This window comes from Saimiri boliviensis, chromosome 2 (assembly GCF_048565385.1).
Source record: "Saimiri boliviensis isolate mSaiBol1 chromosome 2, mSaiBol1.pri, whole genome shotgun sequence".
Classification (NCBI taxonomy): Eukaryota; Metazoa; Chordata; class Mammalia; order Primates; family Cebidae; genus Saimiri; species Saimiri boliviensis.
In genome coordinates, this window is record NC_133450.1 from 1093865 (window position 1) to 1107460 (window position 13596).

At 57.0% G+C, this 13596-nt stretch overlaps 1 protein-coding gene across 6 annotated transcripts in view; it reads left to right on the plus strand.

The window, feature by feature from the left end:
• Window positions 1-13596, plus strand: part of LINGO1 (leucine rich repeat and Ig domain containing 1) — a 216317-nt gene that overhangs the window by 20224 nt on the left and 182497 nt on the right. For 5 of the 6 annotated variants that reach the window (XM_039469393.2, XM_039469395.2, XM_039469394.2 and 2 more), the window contains exon 2: window positions 5122-5236. The gene's annotated coding sequence lies outside the window, so the exon portion shown is untranslated. Of the gene's footprint in view, window positions 1-2533; window positions 3160-5121; window positions 5237-13596 lie in introns of those variants that run through there. The other variant, XM_074392597.1, reaches the window with a different exon arrangement.

The window sequence follows — 13596 nt, forward strand, 5'->3', positions numbered from 1 at the left end:
AGTGGAATTGTGGGGTCGTGGAGTGTGTGGGTTAAAATGTTAATCATTACTGCCAAATTACCCTTCCAAAGGTTAAGCCAATTCCCCCTCCCTCCAGCAGTCTGTGAGTGCTCATTTTCCCACGTCCTCGCCAGCACTGCTTGTTATCAGTCATTTAAATTTTTCCCAATCTGATAGGCAAAAAATGGTAGCATGTCGTTTTCATTTGCATTTCCCCGATTGCTAGTGAGATCCAACATCTTTTCCTGCATTTATTGGCCAATTTAGTTCCTCCTCTGCAGATTTCTAATTCACTGCCAATTTTTCTCTTCTTTTGTCTTTTTTCTTATTGATTTGTAGGGGCTCTTTGCATATTAGTGGTATTTCCTTCCAGTGTCTCATTTGCCTTTTAACTTTGTTTATGTGTCTTTTGCTGTACGGGTGTTTCACGAGTTTATGTACAGTAGTTGGATTTGTTGAATTTTCACTTTATGGCTTCTGGATTGAATGGCTGGCATGGAAACACTTCCCCCACTGCATCAGATTTCATTTCAAATAAGAATTTTATTGCTGAAAAATCTTTGCAAAGCCCTGGTTTGTAGGCTCCTTCCCAGCTTCGTGTCTGTTCCTCTCTGCAGCTGCAGGCCTGGCTCTGGGCCAGGGGAAGGGTGGCCCATCCATTCATCCGTCTTCAGCTCTCTGCTCTCCCTCTGTCCAGCTGGCTTAGGGGTCACTGCCGCTCTGTCTCTCTCAGAACCTCTGTCTCTCCTACACTCTGCCCCCACTCCTCTGTCTCTGCTGTTTTCCCGTCCCCAGCTGGTTTCCCATCAGGCAGCAGTAACTAGGGACGTGAGGTGGCAGTGGTGGCAGGCCTTAGTGGGTTGGGGACAGGATGGCAGCTGTCATGGAATGTGCCCCCCTCGCCGTCCACCTGCCAGGCTAGCCCCAAGTCATGTAGTCTGGCAGGGGAGGCCCTGGCTTGGTTCTCCCTCTCAAAGAGACTTTTCCTGCCAGAACCCAAGGGCGGGCTCTGAGCCAACCCTAGTCCCTCCTCCATCAGGAAGCCTTCCAAGACAGCTCCCTTCCCACAGCCCTGCGCCTGGCCCTCCCTCTGTCATTGCTGGTCTTTCCCTATCCTGCCTTCTCAGTGCTGAGCTCTCCAGAGTCCACCTGGGCACCTCTCAGGACCTTGATCTCCACCGGTGTAACAGGTCCTGGGAGGCATGGCACACACAGAGCTGGTAGGTCTTCCAAGCCAAGCTCTGGAAGGTGGTCACTGTTACTCTCTCAGTACAGCCCCCACCCCTCAAAAAAAAAAAAAAAAAGCACCAAAAATCCCGAGATCGTTTGCACGCTGCTGACAAAGAGATAAGACTTGTGTCCCGTCAGGATGGTGGCCCGCGGGGCTCACTGGTTCTCTGCTCCCCCCAGGCTTACTGTCACGCTAGCTCATGGGAGGTGCCCGGGAAAGAAAGAGAGAAAGGGCAAGGACCCAGGGTGCTAATGAGAGAAAACCCCATTACCTCCTGGAGAGGCGAGCCCCCGGTGGACTGGAGGGGGGCCTTGGGCTGGGGGAGCAGTTGGGAGAAAAGTCAGGGAAACTCGGAGGTCTCTTAGAAGCATGGCTCAGAAGGGCATAACCTAAAACTCTGAGGTAGCCTTCCCTTGGCTCCTGCGGTCCCTGGCCTTCTCTCCTGGCATCCACCCTCTGATCATGGTGGCCTGTCTCCTCTGAGCAGGAGTGTCCCTTATTTCTCTTTGTTCCAGTGACAAAGCACATGGTAGCTGCTTAACAAAAGGAGAATGAATCTTAGGGAGTAGCTAGGGGCACTGATCAGAGAGTTCAGGTCTGGGGCAGAGAGACCTGGGCTCTGGGCTTGGCTTCTTGGTTGACTTGCTGTGCGACCCTGACCTTGCTGGGCCTCAGTCTCCCCATCTGTACAGTGGGCGTGGCCTCTCGAGCTCTGTGATTGTCCTGTTGTTCGGAGCAGGCACAGGCCTGCGTGACGCACACGCGTGGCCCACCTGCCAGTGCCCTGCTTTCTGATCGGTGTTTGCTGAGTGTGTCCTGGATGCCAGCCCCGCTTAGTACCGAAGCCACTTTGTCAGAGCCCTTGAATGGCTGTTTCTGCGCGGGTCTCACATTCTCCGGGGCATTTGCTCATTCTGCTGAACACACGGGCTGCACAGGCTAAGAGCTCCCTGGGCCCCACTGAGGTGTCGAGGAGCCAAGAGGGCAGGTCGGAGGCCTGCAGCTGGGGTTTCGTGTCTTTCTGGGGACCTGGCACACCGGCAGATCCCGTGTCCAGGAGAGTGCCCAGCTCCCACGGCGTCTCCTCCCCTGCCCCAAATCATTGTCATGCTCTGCCTGTGGTCCCATTTCCATAGCAACTCCTTGTGATGCCACAAAGGAGAGTGGGAGCTTCAGGAAGGTTTGGTGGGGAGGGAGCAGGAGGCCCATTCAGTGTCTTGGCGCATGGCAGCTGGGGGCCCCGAATGGCACTGTGGGGATGGCTTGCCCTGCCAGCTCAGGTGGAGCTGGGCTCAGGGCTGCCAGCCAGGTGGTCTGGAGGCCTTCCAGGGACAGGGCTGCCCGGGTTGGCCTGGGCCCGGCTGGCTCATACCAGTCTACCGGGATCTGGCTCAGGAGGCCGCTGATAGCGCCCCGGTCTGGCTAGACCTGGCTTGGAGAACCCAGGCCCGAGGAACTGCCCGGGTGTTGCTACCCCGTGTCCCAGGCTGGCACCACGACGTTCTGTCGTGTCCCCCAGGATTAGCAACCAGTGGGAGGTGCACCCAGGGCCGGCTGGCAGCAGGGCCATAGTTTGGGGCTGGTGAACTGTGCGGCGGGGCAGCCCTCTTTTCACTGGTGTGGGCTGCTTTGTGGCTCTGCTGCCAGGACAGGAAAGCCAGAGCCGGCCCTGGAGCCTGCTCAGCACCCATTTCTCTGCCTCCTTAGAGAAAGCCTGCAGCCCATAACACAGGAAGACCCTGGCCTCAAAGCATCTCCTCCATCTTCACCTACCACACGGCTGGAAATTCCAACATCTGCGTCTTAGATTTGATAGAATGCTGATCCCGGGAGGGTCCCTGAGGCCTTTTCCGTCCTATGCCCACATTATAACAATCATCTTGGAGCCCCATCCACCCATGCTTCCATCATCCCGTCCAGAAGGCCCCGTGAGTCCTCCTGGGGACCTAGGCCTGTGCTGGGTGGCACCCAACGGGGAATCCATCAGAAAGAAGGGGCTGGTCTGGCCTCCAGGGAAGGCGGAAGCTGCTTGCCAGGTGTTGGGTTAGATGCCAGCTTCCTGAGCTTCCCTTTCACCACCACGGTTGAAGCCACCCCTGGGGCACCGCCTCCACTCGTGTTTTCTTTTCTTTCTTTCTTTTTTTTTGAGACAGAATCTTGCTCTTGTTGCCCAGGCTGGAGTGCAATGGCGCGATCTCGGCTCACTGCAACCTCCACCTCTCGAGTTCAAGTGATTCTCCTGCCTCAGCCTCCTGAGTAACTGGGGTTATAGGCGCCCGCCACCACGCCCGGCTAATTTTTGTATTTTTGGTAGAGATGGGGTTTCACCATCTTGGCCAGGCTGGTCTCGAACTCCTGACCTCCTGTGATCCGCCCGCCTCGGCCTCCCAGTGCTGGGATTACAGGTGTGAGCCACCGCGCCTGGCCTTGCGCTCATGTTTTCTTAATCCTTGTCTTCGTGTTGACTTATGTTTGAAGGTGGATTACCACGGTGCTCCCCAGGCCACACAGCCAGGAAACTACACCTGCTATGTGCCTGTTTTTTTTTTTTTTTTCCAATATACAGAAAGAAACATATAACTATGAAAACAAAAACATTTGTCCATCTACACACCACGAAATCCCCTTGTGCACCACCAGAAGCGTGTGTCTGCTACCTTGGGAAACACAGATCTGATTGAAACCTCTCTGCAGCGACTCAGAAAGAGATGTGGGACTTGGTCTGAGAGGTTGAGGAAACTGAGGTACAGAGGAGGCTTTGCCCAGGGCCACCGGGCCAGGATGAGGGACAGCTGGGAGTTAATGCGCCTCCTTGGACTTTCAGCTGAGGCTACGTCTTGGACCATGGAGGCCTCAGAGCGTTGCCAAGGAGCCAGAACTCCCCAGCACCCCCACCCGTACTCAGAGGACTGAGGGTCTGATCTAGAGGAGTCAAGCAGGATGGCTGGGCAGGATGGCTCCGCCGATAATCCCAGAACTTTGGGAGGTCGAGGTGGGAGGACTGCTTGAGGTCTGGAGTTCGAGACCATCCTGAGCAACATAGTTTTCAAAAAAATTTAAAAATTAGCCAGGTATGGTGGTACACACACCTGTAGTCACAGTTTCTTGGGAGGCTGAGGTGGGAGGATCACCTGAGCCCTGGAGGTTGGGCTGCAGGGAACTATGATGGCCCCACTGCACTCCAGCCTGGGTGGCAGAGCAAGACTCTCTCTTGTTAAAAAAAAAAAAAAAAAAAAAAAAGCAGGAGTGGCTGGGGGTGGGGGATGGGAGGGTGAGTAGGTGGGCGTTGTAGGGATCCTTGGGGCCTAGGAAGTTGAGGCTCAGCTTCAAGGGGAGGCACCCTGGTGCTGCCCAGTATCCCCTCTCGGGGTCAGCCTGGGGCCTGCCTTCTGGGGCCTGGCTGGGGAGGAAAGCAGGCAGTGGCACTGGCTGGACACCTACTGTGCGCCAGGCCACGTGTCCCTTCTCTCTGTCTACCCTCCCAGCAGTCTTGGCAGGGGGAATGGTATCTTCATTTTATGTATGAGAGAAGCGGCTTTGCCAGGGCCGCAGAGCTGGTTGGTGGGAGACGCATAGTCAGACTCCAGCCGGGAGACTCATAGTCAGACTCCAGCCTGCCTGGGCCAGAGCCCTGCCTGCCCCGGCTAGTGCCATGTGTGTGCACATGCGTGCACAGTTGAGAGCATGTATGTAAGCATGAGTGTGCCAGTGAGTGAGAGTACACGTGTGAGCGTGTGCAGTGTGTATGTCAGAGAGTACGTGGGTGGATGTCTGAGTTTTCGTGGCTCAGCCACACAGGATCAGCCCCATTTGCAGACACGGACCCCACTCCACCCCGACCACTGGCTGCCCGGCCCTACCTGACCGCCACCTCCTGTTTCTCCCCACAGCCTCCTGCACCTACAGGCCCTGAGGCTCCAGTGCCCACAGGCAGAGAAGGAGACTGAGTCAAGCCCAGGCTGAGCCCTGCCCAGCTGCACTCCGCAGACCCCCACCCAACCCGAGGTAAGATGCCACTCTGGGCAGTGGGGCAGGGTGGGGTGGCGTGAGCCATGGAGGATGGGGGTCTGCAGGGGAGGCTGTCGTGGGGCCCTCCTCTGGGGGTTTCCCCATCTCTCCCTCCCCACGCGCAGCCATGCCCAGAAGGTTCGCTGTGACGGTGCCACCTCCCGCCAGCCCTTGCCGTAACAGGGCTCTGGCAGGCAGCTTGGAAGCCTGGGGCGTTCTTCCCAGCGACTGGGTTTCACAGACAGTGCCGGCTAATGGGTTCCCGCGTGGCAGGGGAGGTCTCTGAGGGCTCTGTCCTTGGTCCTGTCACATCGTTGACCAAATGTGTGCCTGACTTCAGGCCAGGAGGGAGCCAGAACACAGGGACTGAGACAGTCGGGGTCCAAGAAACTGTCACGAGGCTGGCATTGGCTCTCATGCATGGAGTTTAACAGGGCTGCACACCAGAGACAGTGTGTGGGTCCAGACACCTTCAGGATGGGATGAGGCTCAGACCCCAGGTGTGTTTGTGTGACAAGCGCTGGCAGCCGGGTGACCTTGGCTGACTGTATCACGAGGAGTAAGACTCCCAGAATGTGGGAGGTGACAGGTCCTCTCACTTCACGGTCCATGTGAAGGGATGTGGAGAAGCAGCAGCGTGTCCCAGAGAAGTGGGAGATGGGGACGGGAGACCTGGGTTGCTACCTGGCCTGACCCCCGGCCTACTCGGACCTTGGACAAGTCACCTCCACCCCATATCTGGGATGGTCCCCTGTTCTTGACAGGCCTCTGTGACCCATGAGAAGGCTGCAGAGGGACTTGGCTAAACAGAGGGACAGCAGGCTGGCCTGGCGTGCTGGCTTCGTTTTTCAGAGGAAGAACCCTGGCAGCTGCACAGGCCGCCGGCCTGGACTCCCTTCTCCTGGGATCGGGTGACAGTTGTGTGTGGCGGAGGGTCAACCAGCCCTGTCCTCACGCTGGGAAGCCGGTGGGAGCGGAGGCCTGGATTTCCCTCCCGGACACTAGGCCTCGCTCCAAAGCCCAGTTAGCACCATCGAACTATTCCTGCTAATTAGTTGGCTCTGGGGGGAACCAGCGGCTAATCAGCCCCTCCCGTTTCACCTGTAATTGCTGCTGGGCGATTTGTGTGAGGAAGTGGTCAGGGACGTCTGTGCAGCAACCGGGTGATGGGGGCAGGGGGTAGGGGCGCGAGCAGCCTCCCCACCCCTCCCCACTGCAGGAGGGCCGCAGTCAGCTGGGGGTCCGGAGGGGCTTGTTGGAACAGGTGACGCCTGGGCTGAGCATTGACGTCTGCAAGGTGCTTTTCAAACAGTTTATTTTTCTGGTTAAAAAAGAGTGATGTGTTCTCTATAGAAAAGTGTGAGCACTTGGGTGTTTAGCCCGTCAGTCTGCTACAAAACGTGCATTTATGACATAATTGGGATCAAGCGGTACTTACTGTTTTCTGACTTGCCTTTTGCACTCAATCCCGTACCAAGATCATTTTCCCATCATTAAATACTCTTCGATGATGTGATTTTTAATGGCAGCGTAATGTTTCAGCCTGTGCGTACCGTAGCGTGTTGAGCCGGTTCTCTCTTGCGTGTTTTGATGGTTTCTGATGTTTTGTCATTATAAATAATGCCTGGATGAAGAAAGTCATGGATGTAGGGCTGTGGTGGGCAGGAAAGGTTCAGGGCGGCAGGGGAGGCCCAGTCTGGGCCAAGGGGCAGTGGTGGGGAGTCTAGAGTGTGTCTGGGGAGTGGCGGGGCTGGAAGGGGCCGGGGCTGGTGTAGAGCACCTTGCTCCGGAGGCTGAGGAGCTGGGGCTTCACTCAGCAAAGCTCTAAGCCTCTGGGCAAGCTCAGGTTCGCCCTCGCTGCCCAGGCTTCTGCTGCTCCCTCCCTCAGTGCTCTGGTGATTAGAGGGGAGGCGGCATGTTGCCGTGTGTTCGGGAGGCAAGGGCAGACGACGCTGGAGTCCCTGATGACCTCTCCCTCACTGGTGGGATCTGTGGTGTTTGAACCAAGCGCCTCTGCTCTCTGGGGAGCCCTGCCCAGATCTCCTCCTGCCGGGCAGCGGGGGATGCAGGCACCAGCTCTGAGCACTTCTGACTCCTGGGTCAGCACAGCTAGTCAGATCAGCCTCTCCTGCATCCCCTCACGGCGGGGTGGCTTATGACAGGGACCCTGGAGGGCCAGGAAGGAGGCTGGGGGTGGTTTGTTGTCTCTTCCAGGAAGCTCCCCTGGCCTCTGGCTGGAGCTGGTGGGCCCTCCCTTGCACGGCCCTCCCTGTGCCCATCTGTTGGCCCCCGCGCTGCTCTCATGCTGGGCTGGGTTCCCCCATGGGCATGGGCCTGTTTCTCCCAAGGATGAATGTGCAGTGGTTCATTCATCCCTCAGTCCATGCTCACTGAGCGCCTGCTACACATGAGGCATTGTTTTATGTGCCCAGGATGGTCCGTGGGTGAACAGGTTAGACCATGGCATTGCCATCAGACAGCCTAAATTTTAAGAATAGATGGAAGAAACCAGATAAGTAAATCCATAATCTAAGATTAGGGAGTAACAAATGACTCAGAGAAAAATCAGGTGGGACAAGCGGGCAGGCATGAAATGGGAGCCCTTCTATGCAGGGTGGTCGGGAAAGGCCTCTTGGATAAGGGGCCGTTTCAGCAGAGGCTTGAGGAACGGGAGCAGACCCTGTGGAGCCCTGGATGGGCTCTGAGCTGAGACCAGCACAGCTGGAGGGCAGCCCACGAGGAAGAGGGGCTGAGAAATGCGGTGTGCAGGGCCAGGAGTTACAGAGCGATGTCTACTGGAGGAAGGATGGGAGGGTGAGTGGGAAGCGCAGAAGCTGGCAGGCCAGTGCAGACCCCAGCATCCGTCCAGACCAGAGCTGGTGGGGCCGGGCCTGGGCAGGAGGAGGGCTCGCGTTTAGAGACTTTGAAGGGGTGGCTGAGGGACGGGCTGTGGGCCGGGAGAGGTCCAGCCTGGGAACGGGGTGGGCCCTGGAGCCCTCGCCAGCACCGAGGCACAGGGGTTGAGCGTGGGTTTGAAGGGGACGGCGACATCCTGCCTGGAAGTGTCTGAGGTGCCGGCACGGTGTGGGAGGCCGCAGAGTTAGCCTGCAGCCGCGGGGAGGGCTGGGCTGGAGCTGCGGGTGTGGGAGTCGTCAGCGTCTGGGGGGTTCTGAAGCCTCTGAGCCTGGACAAGATGATGGAGAGATGAAGCCTGGGCCTCGGTGCTTGGGGCGAATCCAGCCCAGGGAGCTCCCTGCTTATGGGTGGGCTGTGACTCCAGCTTTGCAGACGCGGTCCCGAGATCTACCGTCCTGGAGAAACTGCCCCCAGCCTGCTCCTCCCACGTGGCCCAGTGGCGGGCACCGTCACTCTGCGGCGCTGATCAGGGCTGCTGTCAGGAAGTGTGGTGCTGGCACTAGGCCGAATTCTCTCACCCCTTCCTCTTGCAAGGGACTCTTGACTGGTGAGCCTGGAGCTGCCCAGGCCCTTCTGAGCCCTACTAGTGGTCACTGTTACCGGCCTTCCTCCAGGTCATGCTCTCCCTCAAGAACCTTCAGTGGCTGCCTGTTGTTTAAGTTGCCGTCCAGAATCCTTCTCCTGCGTGCACAAGGCCTTTCGTGGTCTGCCTCCAGCCCACACTTTCTCCCAGCCCTCCTTTCCAACAGGTGCCTCTCCTCCCGCATCCTCCACACGCCAGGCTCAGCCCCGCCTTCCACGTCGAATGCTTTCTTAACCACCAGCCGAACCCCACGTTTTCCAGAGCGTCTGCCCTGACGCCCCGCCTCCCTCTGCCCCTTTGGGTGTCCCCGTGTGCCTTCCGCCTGTTCTTCCGGTCTCATGTCTCGTAGTGAGCTAGCCTGTCAGGCCACCCCCACTCACCCACGTCCTGATCTCAGCTTGTCTTCCGTCTCCGTGCCCCCCCCACCCTCACACACTATTGTCACAGCCTTTCCCCTGCAGAATTCCATTTAAGCCGCCGCGCTCTGTGGACCAGGGTGCCCAAGCCTGGCTCTGCATCAGGACCACCCAGGGATGTTATTAGAGACAGGAATCATCCTGGGTCCACTTAGACCTCTTGATCTGGGGTTACTGGGAGAACCCAGGACTCTGGATGGTTCGCGAGCCCCACAGTCACCTTTTGATGGTCAGCCAGGTGGGGACCCATTGGCCCAACCCATATTTGTGATGCGGGAGTATAGGTATCCCTGAGATTGTGGTCCTCTGATCTTTACTTGCACACTTTGAGGGACAGGAACCTCACTGTCTCCAGGGCAGCTCAGGCCCTGGAGGCAGCTCTTATATGGCTCTTGCTTATACTGACTGAGCTGAAGCTGCCTCCCTGAGGTCATCATGGATGGCTGTAGGGTCCACATGGCGCAGGAGCTATGTTTGGCATCTAGAAGCTCTCCTTTCTCACCCCCTAAGCCCAGCGGGGGGCCCAGCACCTAGTGGGTATTTGGGCAATGTCTGTGGCTTGGTGGCTGGAGAGAGGACCCGCCCTCCGCCACCCCTGCCTTCCTGGGGCCTCCCCAGGTCATTGCTCTTGTCTGTTCTTCCCCAGTCTTCTCTTAGAGAAGTGAACTCACGGAGCAGTGAGGGGCTTGGAAGACCCACCTCCTTTGCCCTCAGGCCCTGGCTGGGGTCACACCACCCAGTCCCTCTGTGCGTCTGTTGTTCCAGCCATCGCCACACGTGTCAAGGGCTTCAGGACTTTCAGAACACAGCCCGCCCTTCATCCCACCTCCTCCTTACCACGGCCATGTGGAAGGTGGATGCCGCCATTTCTGTTCATTCTCCCAGCCGGCATTTGCTAAGCACCTAGTATGTGCCAAGCAGCGTCCTGGGGGTAATTTGAGAGGGGCAGGGGTGTGTCCAGTGCCCTAAAGTGCAGGTCCAAGTCAGCATTAAAACCTGGGTCTGTGGGTGTATTAGTTTGCTAGGTTGCTGTAGCTAAGGACCACAAACTGAGTGGCTAAAACAGAAATGGATCGTCTCACGGTTCTAGAAGCTGGAAGTCTGAAATCAAGGTGTCAGGGCTGGGCACTGTGGCTCACGCCTAAAATCCTAGCACTTTAGGAGGCTGAGACGGGAGGACTGCTTGAGCGCGAGAGTTTGAGACCAGCCTGGACAACATGGCGAGACATGGTCTCTACAAAAAATACAAAGATTATGGGCTGGGTGCGGTGGCTCATGCCCGTAATCCCAGCACTTTGGGAGATTGAGGCGGGCGGATCATGAGATCAGGAGTTCAAGATGAGTCTGGCCAACATGGTGAAACCTCATCCTTACTAAAAATACAAAGATTAGCCTGGAATGGTGGCGCATGTCCGTAATCCCAGCTACTGGGGAGGCTGAGGCAGGAGAATCGCTTCATCTTGGGAGGCAGAGGTTGCAATGAGCAGAGATTGCGCCACTGCATTCCAGCCTGGGTGACAGAGTGAGACCCTGTCTCAAAAATAACTGTGAAACTCAACATCCCCAAATCCCAAGGTGTCAGCAGGGCTGGCTGCCGCCAAAGGCTGCGAGGCATGATCTGTTTCAGGCCCCTCTCCTTGGATTGCAGATGGCCGCTCCGTGTCTCTTTACATAGCCAAGTTGCCAAATTGTTCTCCGTACCATATCTAACTATTTATTCATTTATTTATTTTTTTGAGACAGAATCTCACTCTGTCACCCAGGCTGGAGTGCAGTGGCTCAATCTCGGCTCACTGCAGCTTCCGCCTCCCAGGTTCAAGCAATTCTCGTGCCTCAGCCTCCTGAGTAGCTGGGACTACAGGCACACACCACCACGCCTGGCTAATGTTTCTATTTTTAGTAGAGATGGGGTTTCACCATGTTGGCCAGGCTGGTCTTGAACCCCTGACTGCAGATGATCCGCTTGCCTCAGCCTCCCCAAGTGTTGGGATTACAGGCGTGAGCCACCACGCCCGGCCAGTATTTAAGTTTCTTCAGTACTTCAAAAAAAAAAATTATACCTTCAAATCCCTTCTTCTGGGGACAGTAGTTGTGCTGGATTACAGTATGACCTCATCCTAATTAACTAATTACATCTCAAATGCCCCAGTTTCCAAACAAGTTCATATTCTGAGGTATTGGGGGTTAGAATTTAAGCATGTCATTTTTGGAGGCACACAATTCAATCCATGACAGCAGGCGGCTAGAGCTGTGATTTTCACAGCAGTGAGCGACCTGTCCCCTGGCAGCCTCCGCCGTGGTGAGCATCTCGTGCCGTGAGGTGCACAGGAAGAATATCGAGGCCGCCCCAAGCTGTCAGGAACATGGAGAGGAGATTCCTACCTCATGGCTAGGGCCAGGGCTTCCCTGAGACCGGCTTCAGCCTGGGATGTTAATCAGGGCACCAGAACACAGTATGTGGTGTGTACTGGGAATGACCCACTCCCCGTTCGCATGCTTTGTGAAAGGCAGGTTCACATCGCTGGGCTGGGAGGAAGAACTCCCTGAGCTCTGTCACCTCTTAGCAGGGTGTCCTTGCTTTTACTTTGGGCCTCAGTCTACCGGACTGAACTAGGGACTAGTCTGCCTGCCTGTTTCTGTCACAGGCCTATGGTCAGGCTCACAGGAGGGAATAAATAAGGGGCTTTGTTTTTGCTCTCTTTTTGTGTGTCACTTTGCAAATAGTTACGAAGCTCAGCTGCATGCTAGGCCCTATGCTGTCCCCAGGGACACAGAGATGGCCCTGGTCCTGCCCTGGAAGGAGCGCAGAGGCCATGGGTGGGGCAGGTTGGTGTCAGTGGTAGTTGAAGTTATGACCACTCTGGATGCAGACTGCCCGGGACTCAGTGGCAGCTTTGCCACTCATGAGCGGTGTGACTTTAAACAATTTCCCGAAGGTCTCTGGGCCTCAGTCTCTTCATCAGTTGACTGGGAATAATGATTGTCTGCCTTGTGTGAATAAATAGGGCTGAGGCATGCAAAGGGCTTAGAGCCCTGTGTGGCACATAGTAAATGCTGAATAAATATGGATGGCCAGTCCAGCGGGGTATGAAGAGGGTCACAGAAGGGATGATGGAGCACAATCATCGAATCATTGAATGTAGGCTCTGGGAGCCCATTGGACGTGGCGGCCCAGGCAGGGCAGGTCGGGGCTGGCATTACCTCAGCCTTTGAGACACTTGCCACCCTCTGCTCCAAGCGTCCTGCCGAGGGTTGGGGTGGCAAGGAGGGGTACGGAGCAGGCACACCCATGGGGAGAGGCAGGAGCTTCCTCCTAGTGGCTCCGGGGGTCTGTGCGGTGCTGTGGGGCTGCCTCTCCTGTCTCTGCCCCTGGGCAGCTCCACTTTCGGGGAGCTTGGGAGGTGGTGCTGCCTGGTGCTTGGCTTTGTTACCCTTGGCATTTAGTCTGCAGGTTCTGGGGAGAGGAGATGGTGAGGAAGCAAAATTAAAATTCCTCTTAGAGAAGTTAACAACTTCCCAATTAAAGGATTCTTATTTGTGAGATGCCTTAGAGGCCTTTTCAATCAAGAGGCTCTTCTGAATAATAAAAAGGCTGAGCTGGGGTTGGAGTGGAGCCTAAGCTGCCAGCGAGGAGGTGGGGATGCTGAAGGTGGCCACCCCGGGCTGTGTGGGATGAGGCGGCCACCCCGGGCTCGGGTGGGATGGGGCGGCCATGGAGCCGAATGCGTTTCTGCTCAGCGGTTGGCGGGAAGGTTGGCATGGGGAGGGGCAAGAGGAGGGAACTGTTCCCACCCCCACCCGACACAGCCCTGAAGCCCCCTCCCACCCCCAGCCTGAGCCGCAGGCATGCGTGGGAGCTGTCCACCAGGACCCCTGTGTCCTTCCGGCCCGTGCCCTGTGCTTAGCCTGCACACACTTCCCCGAGGCTACCCGAAGCTGTGTCTTGCCCTGCTTGGCTCTGTTTTATCCGGGCCTGACCACTTCTGACACTCAGCTGTCCCGGGAGCACCTGCCAGGCTCCTCTGGCTCTTCCCCTCAGGCCAGAGTGGAGGAGGCAGCAGGTGGGAGAGGCGAAATGGGGTTTGCTAAGGATGGTGTGGAGTGGTGGGTGCGGCCCCGCCCGTGCGCTCTGATGGGCACAGCGTCCTCTACCTGCTGAGCTGCCCCAGCTCGCACAGGGCTGGTTTCGTTGCTGTTTGTACATACAGGGTGTGTCTGCCTGCCTTTCAGCCGGGCACCCCCACCCAGTGCGACCCAGCTGGCCTCCTGGGAGACTCTTGGGTCCGTCCCACTTGGAGCTGAGTGTCTGTGGGTGTCCTGTGAGAGGCTCAGCCTCAGATCCTGCGGGGCTGACCAGCGTGCGCAGAGTGCCCCGAAGGTGCCAGGCCTGGCTGGGCACTTCCCATCTTCACAGCAGCTGAGAGGCAGCTACCACCGCCCTC